Genomic DNA, 20,052 nt, shown 5'->3' with positions numbered 1-20,052 from the left:
GACTTATTGAAGTAAGGTCTTTGAGCTGAAAGAATTTTCTCAAGTTTTTCGGACCCTATTGAAAATTTCTTTGAGATATTTGATAAGTCTGTTTTTAAAAAATCATTTTCTTTTAAAAGATCATCTTCATTTTCTTTAAGAGTGGAAACAGTCAAGTCAAGACTTTTAACTCTTTCTACTAAAACATTTTCCTTTTGTTTTAGAGCTAAATTTTCCTTTTTCAGTTCGGAAATTCTTTTGAGAGAAGTCTTAAGACTAAAACATAATTCATCAATATATTTAGAAACTTTGACAGGAATTTTAATATCACTTGCCTCAAATTCTGCCCGAGTCGATCCAGTCCGAGTCGGTGTGCCATCGGACATAGATTGGCATATTCATTATCACTTTCTTCACACTCGTGTCACTCCTGGTTTCGGCTTTGAGAGCTTTTCGAAATCTTTCAGCTTTTCCTTTCTTCTTCGAAGAGGACGGTTGGGTCCGATGTGTCCCTTTTTCTTACATTCAAAGCGGACTATGTCTTTGTTTGGTTCCTCATCGTCAACGAGACTTGGTCTCTTGTCTTTGAAAACTTTGTTTCTTTGAGTTGAACCTTCTTCCTTTTCTATTCAGTTTTCGAATCTTCTTATCATGAGAGCAAGCTCCTCATCGTCCATATCTTCTTGAAAATCTGTATCATTAGAATCATCATTTGATTTTAATGCAATGGATTTCTTACCTTTTGGATCTTCATCTTCATTGATCCGTTCCACTTCATAAGATGAAGAGTTCCAATTAGCTCGTCGACAGATAGTGGCATAATTCTTTGCGTCTCTCTTATCGAAGTCTTTATGTGATTCCAATCCCCTGGAGAGTCCACGCAGTAGCTTGTTTACCTTCATGGGATCGGAAGTTGGTTGACCTTGATTTTCAAGACCATTCACAATATACGTAAAGCGACTAAACATGTCGATATAGATTCTCCTGGTTTCATTCGAAGGCTTCGTATTGACCAAGAAGAATGTTGATTCTAGTTTCCTTCACTCGCTCTGTTCCTTCATAGGTGATATGCAATCTATCCCAAACTTCTTTTGCTGTACCACAAGAAGATATTCTATTATATTCAGTTGGTGATAAAGCACAATATAAGGAGTAAATTGCTTTTGCATCGAGTGCTTGTCTCTTGATTATTTCTTCCGAGACATTCCGCTGGTTTCATCGGTTTCTTTTCCTCTTTCGAGAGGGCGATGTAGTGGTAGGAGTAATTCATTTTTCTACAACGTCCCATTCAGAGGATCCTTTGATCGAAGGAAAGCTTTCATCTTGTTCTTCCGGATGTTGTAATCCTTTCCATCAAAGTAGGGTGGTCTGGTATTGCTTTGCCCTTCCATCGCCACGGTGCTAGCATACTAGCCATGGATCTTTTACTACGAAGTAAAACACTTCAAATAAAGTAAGTACACAGGCTCTTATACCAATTGATATTGCTAGTATGAGTACCTAGAGAGGGGTGAATAGGTATATAAAGAATTTTTCTCAAGCAATTGCACAATACTAGACAGTTTGGGTAAAACGATAATCAAAGTAAGACTGAGATAAGAGAAAATTTAACACGCGGTTTATAGTGGTTCGGTTTATATCAAGCCTACGTCCACTCTTCTTCACTGACAGCCTATTGGCTGGATTCCACTATGAACAAGAAAGAGGTTACAGCACAGCTTTGCCTTGATTCCACGGTGTAGATGTTCTACCACACCTCCTCAAGATTTCTCACAAATATAGACTCTCTCTTTCGTATACGAGTATTCGCTCAAAGGATTTGTCTAAACAAAAAGGAGCTTAAGACTTTGGAATTCTTCTATCGCGCACTCCTTGAACTACTAAGACAGTCTTCCTTATATACTCCTTTATGCCATCATACCCGTTGGCACTTACCAAAGGAATTCCTCCAATCTACCCGTTGGACAGAATCAATTAGGAAGATTGTCCAAGCTATTAATAAAACGTGTTGATAGCCCATCAATCCTGTTCACCCATACAATCAGGATCTCGGTTTCCATAAGCAGAACATTCCAATAATATTTAGGTAATCACCGGATCTTCAATTATCGAATCAATCTTCGATCAATCAAAGGACTCCGTTTATGTCTTCTCCAGCCATGAGATCTTCTCCAATTGATAAGGTTAAATCCTCAACGAAACATCCAGTTTTGGATAACCTTTCTTCAACGGATTAGAGACTGACAATGAGGATAGACTTTGAGTCTTGAGTCTGGCTGTCCCAAGGTCTTCAGACTTTAAATAGCAGAGTCTGCAAGCCTTCAGATTAGATTGATAGAAACGATTTGTCAACTTCAAAACACTTCAAGAAGATTTCTCCAACAATAGTTACTTGCAATTTGCAAAGGGATGGACGTTCTTGAATGCATTAATCGGAAGGCATAAAGTATGATAAAAACTCTCGAAACAATTATATATATATATATATGTGTGTGTGTGTGTGTGACATTTCTCGTTCATGATTGATTTCAAGGTATGAATTCCTGCTACATGTGGGGACTTCAATTGTCGGGGCTTTTCTCAAAGAATCATACATGATTTAAAGAAACCATTAATGATTGCATAGTCTTAATAAGTAAGTATAAGCTTCATTCATACAAGTGTCACTTGTTTCTTTCTTCGAACTTAAAGGAGGAAAATATCAAAAGCATACTTCAACTTTCACCAAATGATCACTTAATTACTCTAAGTTGAAAATATATCAAACATATACATGAGATTTACCTTTGATAGGAACCACTTTACACTTTCACATCGATTATCGTGGTGTCTCTATTTATAAAAATAAGAAATTCTACAGCATCTTCTCCTATTGCAAATCCTAACTTTCCACACCCACCTAATGCACTTAAAATCAGTTGAAACCAATCCATCCAAACCTTGAGTAAGATGTTAAAATGAGTTTGTAAGTAATCATTGGGTCAAAAGTGAAATATGTTTTGATAGTTTTTTTTTTATTTATTTATATTATACAAGTGTAAAAAATTCTTGCAAGTTTGGCACGCGCACCCACACACGCACACACACACAAATATGACTTGATGATGATTCCACGTGACGAATCAACTAGTCCACTGTAGAAATAAATAACTCAGGAACTTGACAATATTAAAGGAAGAAGAGAAGGCCTAGCATGAGCCAGAAGAGACTGTCAACTTAGCCAAGATTGACTACCTGCATAATCACACAAAACTTTCTTACTCAAATTACGATCATCTTCACCGAAGGCTCTCTGTAAGATTTCAGGCAAGTCATTCTTGGCTACTAAACAAAAGACTCTCCTCATCATGTAAGGCCTCACTTCCTTAGTATGGAGTGCCAAGGAGTGAGAGACTTCAATAACTTGAGGACTCGCTTAAACAAGAAGAAGAAACCTAACATAAAAGACCGGAGATGCTCCGACTAGCCAAGGAGATTGCCTAGAGCCGACCGTTTCAACCGTATGATGAGTTTTTGTACATCAACTAGCTGATGCACGGACAAATCTGAGTTCAGAGTAGGCAAGTCATCCTTGGCTATCAAAACAAGGCTCTCATCCTCATGTTAGACCTCTCCTTCTTTCATTTACTTTGCTGCTTGTGTGTCCATTGAGTTCTACCAATATACCTATTTATAGAGGTCTTGAAAAGGGATACAGGAAGATCATATTCCAAAGCCACGAATATAATATCCTTAGAGGTCCTGAGCGGTCGAGTCAATATGCCTTATCCAAAACCTCTCTCTCTCTCTCTCTCTCTCTCTCTCTCTCTCTCTCTCTCTCTCTCTGACTTACAAATGGAGGAATAAATTCCTCATGCATGCATGGAGGAAGGGTTCCGTGTAATATTCACACAGTGCAAAAAGGTCCATCGCTAGAGATCTGGATGAATGGCTTTAATTTCAATATGGCATTTATCAATTATTACGTTGTTGGAGGCCAACTTGTGTTAGAAGTCAATATTCTTCAAGTTTAGTTGCTTCAAAAAAGTCTTCTCACACAACATCAATGAGTAGATCTCTAGTCATATGAGTATCTGGATGTCTTTGAGCAATACAAGGTGTACTTAGATTGGTCCATATAATTCATACATCAACCAATGTGGCAAAAGTATAAATGAAGATTTGAATAAGTGGATCATATTTAACACTCAATCAAAATTGGTCACATCACTTAATGTGCTGCTTTTTCGGAAAGGGTCTTCATACACTAAATTGTTGCCTAAGAACGACATAAGATTAGTCGACCTTAAGAGATTAGAATAGTGGAATAAAGCTTGTATTATGCGCTGCTTATGGCTAATATTTGCTCAGGCATGGTCTATATGGGTGGCTTGGCTAAAAGTTTATAAGCTTAAAAACTGGTCTCTTTTGGACTTTGAAGATCCCAGCTGATGCATCTTATGTTTGGGAGGAAAATCTCGACATTTAAGAGAGGCTTTTAGGCCTCATTTGAAACATGTAATAGGTGATAGTTCTTCTGCTTTCCCTTGGCATGGTGACTGGCATCCTGTTGGTCCTCTGCTTGTTCATTTTCCTGCTAGAATTATCTATGATTCTGCATTGTCGTTTCAAGCAAAGGCACAGGATGTGATTCAAGACTCAGCTTGGCATTGGCGAACTCCCAGGTCTGACGATTGAGTTAGGATTCGAGCTCACTTGTGTGGATTCTTAATGCTGAATCCTTCTGTCGCTGATCGAGCAAGTTGGATATTGACTCCACCTGGTACACTCAGAATTGGGAGTGCCTGGAACTTGCTAAAAGGAAGAAGTCTAAAAGGTATCGTGGAGAAAGCTGGTTTGGCTCAATCCCTGTATTCCTCGACAATGTCTTATCGCCTAGTTAAATGCACAGTCGACTAGAGTGGGACGTGCAGGTCTCTCCACTCTGTTGTTCTTGTAATTCTGCCGATGAAGACAGAGACCACTTCTTTTTTTTTTTGGATGTTCTCTCTCTCTCTCTCTCTCTCTCTCTCTGCAATTTTGGAGGGCCATTTTGCAGCGTCATTTTGTTGATAGTGTTCCTGGAGGTAAAGCTACTTGGGCTTGTTCTGTACTTGGAGGAAAGACATTCCCCAAGTTGCCGTTCAAGTTCTCTTGGTGTGCTTTTTTTTTACTGTATCTGGAGTGCCGGGAACAATTGTCTCCATAACTCTTCTTTTGCTAAGCTCTTCCTCAATTATTACTCAAATCAAGAGATCGATTAGACATAAGAATAGCATTTGTGTCAATGTTAAAAGCAAGGTGTCTATTAAATGGCGTAAACCTCTGAGTTGCAACTAGGAACTTGATGATTTGGTCTCTTTGTTTGGAGCAGGATTGCTCAGCCTGCTTTGTGACTTGTTGTGAATATGATCTGTATTATGGGGAAAGACAAAATAAGAAGAACCCTATTACAGGTCCATTTGAATCAGTTCGGCCTACGACAATTGCAACTCCAGCTCCTTCTCAATCAGTTCAACCTAGGATAATTGCACCTCCATCAGAATCAACGCATCCCGAGACAGTTGAAGAAGAAACCTCACGTCCAGTTAGAAAAAGTACAAGGATTATGAATCAAGTGAAAGGAGCACGAACAGGAAGCATTGTGCATATTGATTAATGAAATGGGATGGGATATGGTTTGTGGGGCTGAGGAGTCAATTGTTTTACTGTGAATGTTTTCCTTTAAATAGTTTGTCATCGACTTTGTGAGACTTCATTTCAATATCAATGAAACGATCTTGTTGCTTGTCATCTTTGGTGCCTTTTTCATTTTTTGTATTTTGTTTTTACTTTTACTTATTGTTTTCTGCTTTTGGTGGTGGATCTGGGGTGGTGACTAGGGTGCTTGTGTAGCTGGTGGTGGCGGTTGGTGAAGCCTGATGGTGTGGGTCCACTATGTGGATTGGGTTGGAGCCTTTTGCTGTAGCTAGTATAGTTTACATGAACCTCTTTTGCAACAGACCTACGACCCACCACCAACAGTGGCTGCTAATGGTGGGTCTATGGTGGTGGCTACGTGCTGGTGTGGTAGCTGAGATGTTGGTGTTGATGCCTACTGATAGGCTGGTGGGTTTATTATAGGGGTTGGGGGGTTGGGGGTTAGAGGTTTGTGCTGCACTTAGTGCAAAATGTAAGTGTGCAATATGCACATCTTGCACCATATAGTGTTAGTGCAACCTGGTGTAAGGCAGTAGGAACTTTTGCGCTACAGAATACCAACAGCATGGTGGTGGCTCAAGTGGATGCTTGGGATGCTTGATGTGACTGGTGGTGATGGCTGGAGGCCGATGGTGGCCAGTGGTGGGCGGTCGTGGTGGCTGATAGCAACTAATGGCTAGTGCAGTTTATAGATGAAACGTACAAACAAAATTGACACTTAACTGATCACATTCTAAAAAACCCAGCACTTAAGTGTTCACTTTTAATTACAAATGGCACTTAAGTGATCACTTTTGATACTAACTTGACAATTAAATGACTTTTTTTAAATCACAACTGGCACTTAAGTGATCATTATATACAACTTATAGCACTCGAGTAATCACCCATGCATGTCCTATGTAAATGGTGATTTGCAGCAAACCAGAGAAGCTGCTGGTTTATATATACGAATGTTCAACTTATGCCAACTCCATTCGATTCATTGCTATTGGTTTATATTCAGATGAAGGAAAGAAGTCACCACAACACATCCACCCAATATACATTCCATCATCACCGATTTATATTCGAGAATAAGCAAAAATATAGTACAAATAGCATCTCATTCATTCAAACAGCATCTCATTCATTCATTCATTCATTCATTCATTCATTCCCTTTCCTTGACCTCATTTACAACTATAGCAGTCAAAAAAACTTCTTCTCATCTTCCAATACTTTACATTTCATCATAAAGTAGGATAGATAAAAAAAAAAAACAGCAACACAATAAACGCTCGGTAACACTTCCGTTCAATATTCATCTTTGAAACTCCATTCTTTAAATGGTTAGCAGAAGATGCTTGAGCTTGCATTGAGTCAACCTCGTCCAAGTCGTCCACAGGTGTAGATAGAGGTTGATGACATCCATTGTCACGACCCGAACCCCAGGCACATGCACATCCCTCAATGGTCGATTTTAAATTTGCAACATCCTAGGAATTGTTGCCGACCCATTCATTTATTTTGCACATGCGGAAACGTAAACAATCTCCATACAACAAAACAGTGGGATAGAAACGTAGGATATTATTTTTCACTAACCACAACTACAACATTATCATATCTATGTAAATAGACCAGTTTAACACCCCAAGGTTTGATACAAAAGTGAAGCTATTCGATTAACCACTAACTAAGCTTCTATTTATAAAATTGGGGTTTACTATTACAATACCATACTTCTCAATATCTCGGGGTGAGCTGTCACCCTACATCCAGTCTTGACGGAAAACCCGTCATCACTTGGAAGGAGATAGCGAGAGTCCTATTCCTCCTTTCTTGCGACCAACTGTACACGATCTAGCCTTCCTCCATTTATGGACCTGAAAAATGTTAGCCCACTAAGGGGTGAGATCACATCTCATCAAGTAAATCTCCTAATTCCAGATTAGGTGAAGGGTACATCCAGCATGCAATCTAATCACATTTCTTACCACTCTTTTAACACCAGCAAGTTCCTGCATATTAGCATCAAATAAAATATTCCTAACAGTATCAAGTTCACACATCACAGGAATACTTTAACATAAGCATATGCAAGGTGTGAATATCCATGTAAGCATACAGGCCATAGTCAATGTAACAGATAACAGTCTTCCGGCAAAACCGGGCATCTCATATGTCATAAATGATGTCAATGCTCATATAACAGTCTTCCGGCATAACCGGGCATCGCCTCACACCGTTGAGCGCGGCAACGTCTACATCTAGACGGCATTCCAATTAAGGAGCATCGGTCCAGCCTCCTTGCGACCGGCATCCGTTGACGTGGGGCATTCTCGAAGGAGCATCGCCCGGCCTCAAAGGCTCGTGGCGGAATCTCATGTTGTGAATGCATATGATCAATTTCACATTTCAATAATCAATTATATACAGCATCCACAACATCAATTGAGCACTTTCATAGCAAGAATTCTTCAAAACAAGTATATATTCTTATTCATCCAAATTGACAGAGAACTGCCCAATAACGCTCTTCCAATTTCGAAGTCAGAAAGTCATCCATACGATCTCGAAAAATTATCAAATTCGGATACGTGCTATAAAACATATAAACAAACATTTTTCATGAAGACACCGAGATCCAGATCCCTCTGGATTCGGCCCAGAAATTATTTCTATCCAGCACAAAAATCGGGTCCAGTTCCAGAGAGCCAAACCTATCAAAATCAGTTCGTTTTTGGGTCGAAATCTGCTTCGTTTGACTTGAAATTTAAGTATGTTAAACTAAAAGTTATAAAAACAACTTTCATGAAGGAACCAATTGGAAATTCGACCTCTAAAAGGTCATTAACAGCCCTCAGAATCATAATAGGTCACGGATTACAAAACTGTCCGATTACTGTTCCAAGGATGACGTCATTAAAATCGTCATCTTTTTAATTTCTAAAAATTAAGAGAAAAATATATGTTATTATTTAATATGTTCACAACGTTTCTTCAGAACAAAATCCTTTCAAAATCGCAACACAAAGTTGTCTACAAAATTAGCAAAACATACACGTTCTAGAAACTGTTTCAGTAATCTACTACTGTTCTAGTCCGAATCTTCCACCACGACTTTTGTTTTGCTCTCTAAGCCTTATCTAAGCTTTTCTATGTCTATCATAACGTCCCTAACCAACATCTATCCATATATAACGCCATCTACATATTTTTAACTTGTACAAATTCCTAATAGAGGTACTCAACCCCTAGTCCAGATTTAGAAGACAACTCACCTAAACACAGCTAACGGCGGCTCTCATTGGTGGTTGAACAGCAACATAGAGACCAGCCTTGATCCTCTTGGTGATGGTGTTGAGCCGAAACCGCAGAAGATTGTGATGTGGTATGATGGCAACAGCAACACACAAACTTATAAATTTTTCGGTAGAGGAAACTAAGTATGGAGTTTGGTCGTTCAAGAGGGAGCAGAAATGGAAGTATCACGTTTAAGGGAAGAGAAAGCAACGGTTTGTACGTTGAAAGAGACAAAGGAAAAGAATAAACTAAGAGGAAGAAAGGGAAAGATGGAAACTGCCGTGTAAAATACAGCAGGCAGACTTACAGCAAACAGACTTCTATGCGTAAGAAAAAGGATGGGGAAGGAGAGTGAAAATTGATGGGAAGTTTCATTGAAGTTTCCTTCAGCCTTTTGCCTAATTTTCCATGGAAAATTTGGCCACCCATCACCCTCATAGGCCCCACCAAGTTTCCAACATTGTTTCTTCTAGAGGAGATGAAAGAAAAGGTTGGAAATCTACGTAAAACGGCTTAATCGAATTTTGAAGTGATTCTCATAGCCTTTTCCATGGAGAATGAGTTCCTTCCTTATCAAGTGGTCCCTATCTTTTCCAAGTCAATTTCCATTAAATACCAAGGAAATTGAGGTGAGGTTGTAGGAGAGGGATTCCTACGAATTTCTTTTTCTTTGAGAAGACTTCTCTTCTTTATTTAATTACCAATCTAACATCCCATTCAATAGGGTCAAGTCCTTTAGTAACCAATTATAATACCTCTTAATTTGTTTCACATTAGAGGTCTTAAAATCCTACTTAAAATGTGGCAATTCCCTTGCTCTTCTAATTTGCTGATCTTGCATATTTCGTGAACAATTCCCATTATCCATAAATTTTGAGAAGTCGCAACAATGTCCTTGGGATGAATTGTGACACGTGACAATTCTTAATTTCTGTAATCGACATCATTTCCTCGGTTAATTTCAGTCAAAATGTGATTTTTAGCACAACTTAAACTATCGGTTAGTTTTGGGAACTTTTGTGCACTGACCCGTGGTCGATTATTCCCGAGCCACGATATATATTTTCGACGCATTGGCAACTCTCGATTGTCGTGAAAAATCTCGAAGTTTCAATTACGAGCACAGGGTACCAAAACAACAGAAAAATCGGTTTAGTGCCGATCGACGAGAAATTTGTAATTAGTTGGAATCACCCAATCCTAATTTTATTTCTATCGAATCGACCTATTTCCGATTTCGATAGATTTTCGATCGTGCGAACTGATCCTTGTAGACTAACACGGTCGAGCAAGTCGATTCCTAGTCGAATTTTCAAGTCTGTTGCATCAAAATTCTTTAATAACTTTCCGATTAGTCAAGTTATCTCATGAGTGATCAGCTCGAGAGAATAGCGCTATAGGCACGTCGACGAAAAGCCCGAATTATTTAATTGAAAACAGAAGTGAAAAATCAGACTGTCACATCCATCAAGTAGGTCCAATATCACCTCTGTGGCTCGGTGAGAGAATTTCGCATCAACCCATTCGAAATATTTGCACTTCGACCCTTCTCTATGTTGGGCACATCCATAGAATCTTCTCCCATAATTCCTTCTAGTCCACGATATTCTTCTTGGACTTGGTAACCCACAAAAACAAAAACGCTCGCCTTTTCCTTCGCTTCGACGAGAGAAATTTGAGCCACTGCTGAAAGTCCTACTCTCCATTCCTAATATCCGACCGTAGAATTTGGGGCAAATCGAGTTAAGGTTCCGGATTAGGGCTTCAACGCTTCAATGGCAATTTTCCTGATTTAGGGTTTTAGATTTGGGGTAATGGGGGAGACGATGTCGTTTTGGCTGATTTAAGAGCTCTATTTTGGCCAACCTGAGGAGACGATGTTGTTTTTGGTGAATTAGAGCTGACTCAGCTCTCCAGCGAGCCACCTCGACGAGAAATAATCATATTTAATTGCCACATATGATTTCTAGCTGCCTTCGTCGGAGGTGGCACTCAGGTGTCCCACTTTTCTTACAAAGTGGCACTTAAGTGTCACTTTCGTAACTTTTGGCACTTAAGTGTCCCTTTGTGCCAACTTTTGGCACTTGAAGCGTTCTTATCCCGAGGTTCACTACTTTCTGTTTCCCGATATGTTGTTTCTCAAGAATCAACGGCACTGGAGCTGGGCTTACTTCGTAGTACAAAAAGCTCGGGAAGTGAGCTTGCCTACTCTTCCTCAGTTATTCGATCTTTCCTGTTTAGCATTGTAATTTCAGCATTTAATTATGCTTTCTCTAAGATGCATCAATCATCTCTACACTATAGTTTCGAGCACTCTGGTTCTGAGCTCCCACCTGAACTTAATAAGGAAAAGAAAGAGCGGGAAAAACAATAGCAGTGTTTGGCAACATAGGGAGCTAGCTTGTTTATGAACAAACGACCTCAGTCCCCTTCTAGCTAGATCAATTATGGGGTCACACAGTTTTGAAATCTTAGAATATAATTACGTCAAATCAAAGCAAAATGCCTTCTGTTAAGACGGATTTGCCTGTTACATATTAGAGATATGACAAATCAGTTTTCTTTTCTCATTCATAAAAAATCTAATGAAATTCATTCACTCCCTGTTCACTGTAGAAGATGTGGTGATTGCTAAGGTTAAAAGTGATATAGTTAGTATAAGCACCTAGAAGGGGGTGAATAGGTGTAGAAATAATTTCTCAATATATGAAAGTAATACTATGCAAACAATAGAAAGGAAGCTCTCCTTTAGTTAACAAAACGAACTATGATCAAAGTAAAGTAGAGAGTAGGGAAGAGAAAATTGAACACAAGGTTTATAGTGGTTCGGCTTATTCCAAGCCTACGTCCACTCTTCTGCACTGACAGCCCACCGGCTGGATTTCACTATGAACAAAAGAGACGTTATAGCAATGCTTTCCCTTGATTCCACAGTGTAGATATTCTACCACACTTCCTCAAGGTATCTCAAAATATAGACTCTCTTTTGCGTACAAGATTTCGCTCAGTAAATGAATTGACTAAGAATCAAAATCTTCAGACTTTGGAATTTTTCTATCGTGCACCACCTCGAACAACTGGAACGTCTTCCTTTTATACTTATTTGTGCCATCATACCCGTTGGCACTTACAAAAGAAATTCTTCCAATCCTCCCGTTGGACAGAATCAATTAGGAAGATCATTCGGGCTATTAAAGGAACATGTCGATAGCCCATCAATCCTGCTCGCCCATACAATCAAGATCTTGGTTTCCATAAGTAGAACCTTCCAAGAATACTTCGCCAATCATCGGATCTTTAATCATTCTTGATTTGAATAAAGGAATCCGTTATGTCATATCCAGCCAAGAGATCTTCTCCAGTCGATAAGGCCAAATCCTTAATGAAGCACTCAGATCTGGATAGCTTTTCTTCAACGGATTAGAAACTGTCAATGATAATAGACTTTGAGTCTTGAGTCTGGTAGTCCGGAGGTCTTCAAACTTTAATAGTAGAGTCTACAAATCTTCAAACTAGACTGATAGAAACGTTTTGTCAGCTTCAAAATATTTCAGAAAGATTTCTCCAACAAAAAGCTCTTTCATCTCTCTCCTGAGCTTGGATGAGGTGAGATGAGTCACAGAGCCAGTGTTACCCTACTATTCTCTGTGGGCTAGGCTATTCATAACAAGACAATCTGTTTCATGCAATAGATGACACACTTCACTAATTAATGCAGCAGTAAATGGCTAACTAGACGAATGTTTTTATGTATGAAGGGTGTTCGACATTTGGTGCTTGCACATCCCAGTCATGGATAGAACGTCATTTCTAGGTTCTCCTCTTTCTTACTCTCTCTAACTGCTTTGCCAGTTCTAACTATATGGTAACAATCTGAAGACCATGTCATCCGCAATTAACAATTTAACTGCCATTCTTTTTAGCTCCATTATTTACCAAAAGCATATTGTATGATTCTGGAGTTGTAATACAACAAATCCAGGTTTCTACATATGCTTGAATTATCTTATCTCAATTCCATATGTTTTGATAACTTCTAATCAATTTGCATGGCTCAGACCTGGTGAGAATGGTTGAGACAACAACAAAAGCAGAGACCAACCGCTCCCCCAATAGACCTAATTATCTCGTTGGAGAATCATTGGGAGGATGCCTTGCATTAGCTTTTGCAGCGTGCAACCCTGACACTGATCTTCTATTAATCTTGGCTGATCCAGGCGAGAAACAATTTCTAGTGAAGTTAAATAAATACAACAGGATGAGGAAATCAGGTTATTATATCAATTCAGAAATGATTGGTTTTCTAACAAAGGAGACAAGAGGCTTATGTATATGCAGCCTTTTCTTGTGGTAAATGAAATGCTGTATGTGAGTTACGCAGTGTCCACATTAAATTATGTAGGATTAAGGCTTATCTTCATTTAGAACCTCTGTCTGTTGTGGCAGCTTTGCTTATTAAGTGAAAAACACCGAACATATGTTTTTGCACCCACATCTTTTGACAAGTCACAAATACAACCTCTATTACCTTTGCTGGAGTTAATGCCGGAACAGTTGCAGCTAAGCTATCCTTTCATCTTGAGTTTGATGGCAGGTTTGCGTTGCTTCTTATTCTTTGTATTTTACAACACTTTTCCATGTAACGCAGGAAATGTTTTGGGTTTATTTTTTTCACTTCTCTATAGTGTATCAGGCTACTGACTTATGAAGCATGATAATATACAAATCTATAGTTGAGGTCTAGGAAATGTAAGTAGAGAGAAAAATCTTACTGAAGAAACTTTTTGAGACCTGCTGCCTCCTTGAGCCAAGAAGCAAGGGCCAAAGTTTGATGCTTGGCTGCAGTTACATCATCATGTCTGATATAGTGACCGCTTACTAATCTTAGATGAGTACTGTATCAATTGTTTATTGAAAACCTCTGGGCATGTTTGCATTCCGACTAATTGAAAGTAAGTGTTATGGAGATTTCGACTTCAAAAACTACTGAATTACTGAGGATAGCCTAGCCATAGGTGCCTGCTAATGTCACAGCTACCACATTTGTGTATTTAGCGAACCTTTCTATTCAGCTTCTTTCTCTCTCTCCTAACTGTTTCTCTTTTGCAAAGTTCAGCAATTTGTGGTGCTACAATTACAGGCAACCCTCACAACCTCTGTTTCATAGTTTTAGATGATGTTGCCCATTTTTAGGAATACATTGTTGCTTGCTGATGGTGAAAAGGGGGCACTGTCTGCTGTGTAAATGTGTTGGGGTGGGGCTAGTAATGAAGTGCTTCTGAAGTGAGAAGATAATTTGGGCACACTTAGTAGTCAGTACCATAAATATCTGGCTGCAGCCATGCTGTAATTTTCTCCACTTTTTCCAATTCATCTCGGTCAAATTTAAGGTGATCCTTGGAGGACAATCAAGGCTAGCACAGAAAAAGGGCTTCCTCCACAGCAAACAGTTGAGGAGCTATCAAAGGACTTATTGACCATGCCATCTTACTTATCGGTAAGCTAAACTGTGGCCATCATCTTTGTGAGACCAGCATGCTTTTTTGCGATTTACTTTCCTCAAATTCAAGTAATGAGTAGAACTCTTCCAATTAAATTTTCTTCAGACATGAACAACGGTCTAGATTTGCGCTATGTATATCCACTGTAATTTTTTGCTTGGAAAAAGATTCATGGAAAAATTTGCAGGTTCTTGCTGATATTCTCCCAAAAGAAACACTTCTTTGGAAGCTTCAGATGCTTAAATCGGCTTCGGCATATGCAAATTCACGCATTCATGCTGTTAAGGCACAGACTACTTCTCACAAGGTCCTTATTTTATCCATTTTTGTCAGATCTCATACAATTAGATGCTGGGAGATTGGCTTTATGATGGTTATGAAGATTTTGGCAGGGCTGATATTGCGAGTTAGTCTTATTGCTATCTCACACATCTCCCAAATAGCAAGGAGGGAACATAATACCGGCTCGTTGATATATCATTGCGAAGGCAAATGAGGATCAACTAGTTATACTTTTATTGATTATCATTGAATTTCTTTTTAACCATCAAGCTACTAATATGCTGAGTTTCATAAGTCCTTTGGTAAAGCAAACTAAATGGATTCTCTCACATGTTTGTGAGACTAATATGAAAAATTTCTAGCATGGGCGTATAATCAAGTAAACTCTGCATCTTCCAATCAGCGGCTTAAACATATCTGCGTTGGAGAATGATTTACTTGGGCCAGAGATGGTAATTAGAGTATTTAAGGCATATGGATGAGCCCATCCACATGTCAAAGACATTATTAACTCATTATCTTGAGTACAGATATTAGATTGGAAAAAAAGGCAATACAGTGCAACTCCTAGCGCAGTGGATATTGTCTCAAAATTCTTTGGCAGAGTCGAAGGCTACAGCCTCATCTGGAAGAACTTTGATAAGTTTTCCTTCAACTAGAATTTAAATTATCGTCCTAATTCAAATGCATAGAGTCATTTAGTAAAATCTATATGACATTGGCTTGTGGAAACCCCATCACTGCGGAGAATTGTCCACTATTCAGAGGAAAGATCATTTTAAGGAAAGATCATTGTAATCCTTCATTTTCTTTGCCTGAACCAACTTGATTTCGTGAGCAGCATGATGGCCACATTTCCTTTCCTTTTTTTGTTTTTATCTGCTTATGAGGTGCTTGGTCTCAGTTAAACTTCTTCACCCTTCCCTTTTGTCCCCTTTCTTCAACCTTTATTTCTGAAGATATACAAACTTATCATTTAAAGTTGTGAACGTCATGTATTTCTGTGAGGCAAATGCGGACTAACTTTATTTGGGATTTGTAATTCTAGAGGGAAGGATCGGCTATTGCCAAGTCTAGCAGAAGGTGCTAGACTAGACGATGCACTGCAGAGAAGTGATCTCCGTAAATTTGATGACTCTGGCCATTTCCTTTTTTTGGTAGGTCTCTCTTTCCAGAAGCTAGAATGACGCATGAACTACTATCTCATATGTGTCTTGTGATTTCAATAGAAAGAAGGAAAAGCTCCCTAAAAAGAACCGAACAAGCTTTTGTGTCACCACAATCCTCTGTAGCTTGGTTTGCCATATCAAGTGAAAATGTCACGAATAAGAACAGTATAGAAACTTGCTGTTAGTCTTGAGTGCTCTCCTTCCTGGATGACTATTCGACTTCTGAACTTCCACTATCTCCAATCCAAGAATTTGTGTTCTTCCTTGGTGAAATTTTGCAGAGCCATTAATATTAGAATTACTCCTTTGATTGATATTTTAAAAGCTATTCTGCAGTATGCCACAAGATAATCACGCTGAGTCTTTTCTGCTGACTAGTAAATCTGTTAATGCTAGCTTTACTCTGCTCTTCAATGATAATTCTTTATCTATTTTTGGAGATATTCTTTCTTGCTGATCACTAAATTCTAGGTTAAAAAATAGCAGTACTTTCTTTTCAATTAATAACCAGGGCTATCAACTCTATTACATGAGTATATGATCCCAGCACAACTGCATTTTTTTCTATTGGATGAATGATGGCACTGCAGAATCATACTAATGAGGCTGTGTACCCTACTAACCCCTGTGCATCAGAAATATGATGCAGTTTAGCTTCATTGAAGCATTCTCTTCACTGTTATAGAATTGCATTCTGCTTTTTGTGGCTGATATGGGTTTAGCTTTATCTGATGAGGGGTAGTGTCGTTCTTCTATTTTGTTCTTTGCATGCAGGAAGATGGTTTTGATTTGGTTACCATAATTAAGTGCCTTGGTTTCTACCGTTGTGGAAAAAGTATCAGCTATGTTTCAGACTACCTGCCGCCAACCCCTGCTTAATATAAGAAACCATGTGAATCAAACAGGTAAAAAATTTTTGTCTGAGGATAAAAAAAGATAGCAGTTTAAGACACCTAGGAAGTTCACATGAATCGTGTTCTGGGTACTTAATCCAGCATTTTGTCAGCGAGAGACCTTATGACACGATCCTCCCTAGCACCCATTCATATACTATTCTAAAGGTTCAGTGCAATGAAGTTCACAAAAGAAGTGTGTTGTATTGTCAAAGCAAAATATTTACAGTTTGTTTCCATAGCAAAATCGTGTCCTCTTTAGTGGAGTTCCTACTCTGGATGTGTTTTCAACCTTTAGACTATTCTTACCTGACAACTTGCATAACTTAGATGGTTTGATGAGATAACTGGACCAGTGATGCTGTCAACCTTAGAGGATGGGAGGATTGTTAGAGGTCTGGATGGTATTCCATCAGAAGGGCCAATTCTATATGTTGGCTATCATATGTTATTGGGACTCGAACTGGTTCCTATGGTTATCCGATTCCTAAACCAGAGGAACATGCTCTTACGTGGGATAGCACACCCTATGCTCTTTGAGAAATACAAAAAGGGACAAACACTGGAGCCGGCGTTTTATGACACTTTCCTGTTGATGGGTGCGGCACCTGTTTCAGGGACCAATTTGTTCAAACTTCTTTCGTCAAAGTCCCATGTCTTACTCTATCCAGGAGGCATGCGCGAAGCACTTCATCGTAAGGTACTAGTGCTAGAACCTTAATGTACTGCAAATGTCAGATGTTATCTATACCTCAGGTGTTATCCATAGTCACATTACCATATCGTACTATCTAGAACGTGCATTTTTGTGGCACATGCACAAGGACATACTTAATACTCATGTTTGCTTGCTGTATCTGAGATAAAAATCTGTCCTTACATCGGAACTCGAAGCAATGACATGTGTAATTGCCAGGGTGAAGAATACAAGCTATTTTGGCCGGAGTAGTCTGAGTTTGTCAGGATGGCAGTTCGCTTTGGAGCCAAAATAGTGCCTTTTGGTGCCGTTGGAGAAGATGACTTTGGTGAAGTAAGTCTGTGAATTATCGTGGAGCTTTGCGCTCCCATCATAATGTTTTGGTTTTCTTTAAATGCTTATGTGTTTTGCTGATCGAGTATGTCTTGTGACTTGAAACTTAAGCAGACAGCAAATTTAGAGCTGGATGCTGTTGTTTTTCTTGCATGCGATGATTTTTGCTGGCAACTGCCGTAATTACATCTGAAAATCTTTGACTATACTGATGGAGATGTCAGAACTTTGTGCAGAGCTTTTAAAAGGATAGCATCAACTGAATATTGCTTTCAAATGCTTTAATATTATTTTCAAGCGTAGATGCATTCCTTTTTCCTAGATGTAAAAAATTGCATCTTGACCTGTTAGTTGCATGAAGGTAGACAGAGAACTTCTTTTAATCCATGGAACATCAATATTTGCACATGAATACAAGTCGGTTAACTTCACGTGTACATGATTTGATAGTGTAACATCCTGCAGATGTTCTCAAGTCAATGTCCACATGGTTGTTTAATCTAAATTTTGCACCTGGCAGGTCTTTTTCGATTACGATGACCAAATGAAGATCCCATATTTCAGGGACCAGATTCGACAAATGACGGAAGAATTTGCAAAAGTGAGGTATGATAGTCCAGTGGATTCCAATTCGTTTTTCTTTTTCTTGTGAATTTACCCGCAGTCCCTATAATCCTAGTCCATTTGCGATGAGCAAATACCATTTGCTCGGCTTTGACAGGACTAACGCAACGGGAGAGGTAGCCAATCAAGATGTGCACCTTCCCTGGGTTCGCCCAAAAATTCCTGGGCGGTTCTACTATTGTTTCGGCAAACCAATAGAAACAGCAGGTATGTCCATTGCTGCAACCTACTTTCCGATTCTTGGAATTAGCATCTCACGTCAAGCTGTCATCTCTATAGAATTCGCATGCGTGAATGGAGATGAAGCTGTCCTTAAATCTATCCATGCAATCATCCATCCTGTCACAGCTTCAATTTCCAATAACTCATGTTCGTATGCTCGATTATTAGTGCTCTTTTTGTTTTGTTTTGTTTTGTTTTTGACTTTTCTGCTTACAAAAAGCCTCATACATTAGCCAATAGTATCAACCTTGATCATGAAGCTGCAATCTTCACTCCCAATTCTAGAGCATGCAATTGTCTATTTATAGTGATATTTTATTCGACTCTAGATTACATGTTTACGTGTTTGTACACTCCTGAAGGGAGAAAGCAGGAATTGAAAGACCGGGAAAAATCCCATGAATTGTATCTACAAGTCAAGTCATAGGTAGAGCAATGCATGGCGTATCTGAGAGAGAAACGAGAGAGAGCGATCCTTATAAAAGCTGAAAGAGCTAGCACGAGCACCTAGAGGGGGGTGAATAGGTGCGAAAGCAAATTTTGCAAAATATAGTATAAAGCTTTTCCCTTTGCCCTGAGTCTAGTTAACAATAGACTTTGCAGAGAAAATTAGACTCTAACAATTAAATAGAGTTACGAACAAAGTAAAAGAGTTCAAGAAAGAGAACAAGAACACAAGGTTTATAGTGATTCGGCTTAATCCAAACCTACGTCCACTCTCCCGCACTAACAGCCTATCGGCTGGATTTCACTATGAATCAAAAGAGTTCTTACAATCTCACGTCATTGATTCCACAGTGTAGAGACTCTGCTACACTTCCTCAAGGCCTCACAAAAGTGTAAACTCTCTTGAGTACAAATTTATGCTCAACAATTGAATCAACAAAGAACAAGAAACTTCAGACTTTGAAATTTATCTATCGCGCACACACTCGAATAATTAGAGTGTCTTCCTTATATACTCCTCCATGCCTTCATAACCATTGGCACCTCCCAAAGGAGTTCTTCCAATCTACCCGTTGGACAGAATCAATTAGGGAGATCTCGAGTTACTTAAGGAATGTGATGATAGCCCACCAATCCTACTCACCCATACAGGATCTAGGTTTCCATAAGTAGAACATTCCAAGTATACTTCGCCAATCAACGGATCCAAATTACTTGAATTAAATTCAAAATAAATAATAGATCTTGAAATACTATCTCCAGCCGTGAGAACTTCCTTAGCCGCTCGAATCAAATCCTTAAAGAAATATTCAATTTTGGATAAGACTTTTCGTTCGGTTTAGAAACTATCAATAAGGGCAGACTTAAAATCTTGAGACTAGCGGTCTGGTGATCTTCAAATTTTGACGAAAGAGTTTGCAAGTTTTCATACTAGACTG

General features: G+C 38.9%; 1 long non-coding RNA gene and 1 pseudogene across 1 annotated transcript; one reads left to right on the top strand and one right to left on the bottom strand.

Annotated features, from left to right (window-relative positions):
* Positions 1-7,212: 7,212 nt before the first annotated feature.
* On the bottom strand, positions 7,213-9,310 carry LOC120288021. Its single transcript, XR_005546266.1, has 2 exons — positions 8,925-9,310; positions 7,213-7,526 (listed from the first exon to the last, which is right to left on the bottom strand). It is a non-coding gene; the product is annotated as an uncharacterized LOC120288021 (long non-coding RNA).
* A 3,237-nt stretch (positions 9,311-12,547) lies between these two features.
* Positions 12,548-19,156, top strand: LOC104420603 (annotated as a pseudogene).
* Positions 19,157-20,052: the final 896 nt, after the last annotated feature.

This window comes from Eucalyptus grandis, chromosome 9 (genome assembly GCF_016545825.1).
Source record: "Eucalyptus grandis isolate ANBG69807.140 chromosome 9, ASM1654582v1, whole genome shotgun sequence".
Classification (NCBI taxonomy): domain Eukaryota; kingdom Viridiplantae; phylum Streptophyta; class Magnoliopsida; order Myrtales; family Myrtaceae; genus Eucalyptus; species Eucalyptus grandis.
The sequence above is the reverse complement of the archived record's forward strand: the minus strand, read 5'-3'. Positions and strand labels throughout refer to the sequence as shown.